General features: G+C 39.7%; 1 pseudogene; it reads left to right on the top strand.

The window, feature by feature from the left end:
* The first annotated feature begins 921 nt into the window (after positions 1-921).
* Positions 922-1067, top strand: LOC115229841 (annotated as a pseudogene).
* The last annotated feature ends 475 nt before the right edge of the window (positions 1068-1542 follow it).

Genomic DNA, 1542 nt, shown 5'->3' with positions numbered 1-1542 from the left:
GTTGAATTTGATTCCAAAACTGCCATCCTCCCCGCCTGGGTTGTGACTGGCAGTCAGAATTATCCCGCCTTCGCATGAGTTCTTTCTGATGAGACACGACACTGCTGGAGTCGACAAAATTCCGTGCTGACCCACGATTAATTTTTTAACCTAAAAAATACTTCCCGCCAATTTATTACTTTGTTTGCCGCGCAAATTTGAATTATTTTATTGATAGCTTCTGACATAAAGAATCTCCCGTCTCCACCGACTACAAGGCAGGACCCAGTCAGTGACTCTTCCAGTGACAGGAGGATACTCTGAGTGAATGTTTCAGTGTAATGTGGCTGCATAAACTCTCGCACGTGTTTTCGGAGACCGGATGTCCCTGGTTTTTGGTTGTCAAAAGGTGTAACTGGCACCACAACAGTCATATTATTTTAACGACTATAAATTAGTAAAATAGGTATTATTATGACAACTCAATTAGAATTTAAATTATAATTAAATTTTATATTCAGTTCTCTAAAAACTAAATCGAATTTTTCGGCTCAAGTTCTGCATGGTGTGAGAACCAATTTTCTGAGAAATGTGACAAAAACATACACTAATTGAAGTTCCTTATTTGACTAAGGGTGTTTGGTAGTTACTTTTTGTAAAAACTCAATTATTTATCTTTTACTAAATTTATTCCATTTATTTGTGATATTTTTACTGAGATGTTGAACGTATAAAAATATAAAAGTCCATATTACTAATATTTTTATGACTTCATATAATAATTGATTAAAATGATTTGTAAAGAGTTTCATTTAAAAATAAACAAAATTGTTTTTTTTAATTTAGATATTTATTTGAGAAAACAGAATTTATCCTTCGACTACATTTAATATTATTTATCTGTCTCATATAATAAATTTAGAAAAAGACATTTTCTGCAATTCACTTACCTGGTCGTGGATATTTGTTATCACTTAGGCAAATGTCCCATCCTTTAGTCATTCATTGCACTTTGGATCGCTCTTGGGTGTGGTCGGTTCCATACGGGCTGTCCTACGGCGTATTTTTTTCGTGTGCTTTTGCACATTTTTCTGGAAACATAAATATTTGCAAGAAAGAAATTAAAGATTGCTAAGTTAGTTAAAGGCCTCGCGAATGGCGAAGCCGTTCCCTCGGATCACAGCAATCGACAGACGTTCCAGGAGCCAAGAAAACTCTCTTGGATCGTGACTAGTCCTTGAAATCCGTCGAGCGAGCGAAGGAAGCGGAGTGTCTTGGGACCGAAGATCCCGGAGGACTCTACGGCAATTGGAGTAAAGAGCAGCGAGTTGGAGAGGTGGCCGTACTTGAGAATCTTTCGCTCCTCGGCCTGCCTGGAAGCGTGCCCAGGATTGGCGGCGGACAGATCGAGATTTCCCAGCGAGAACGTGTCCGAGCAGGTAGAATCCCAAATAAGGGATTTCCCCTGCTCGTAGGGGAAGGTGGACATGCCGTCAGGGCGTTTGCCATCCCCTCTATCCAATCCAACAGGTTCAAGGATTGACGGGATGCCTGCTGAGGCGA

This window comes from Octopus sinensis, unplaced genomic scaffold (assembly GCF_006345805.1).
Source record: "Octopus sinensis unplaced genomic scaffold, ASM634580v1 Contig13674, whole genome shotgun sequence".
Lineage (NCBI taxonomy): Eukaryota > Metazoa > Mollusca > Cephalopoda > Octopoda > Octopodidae > Octopus > Octopus sinensis.
This window is presented reverse-complemented; position numbering and strand designations above follow the sequence as displayed.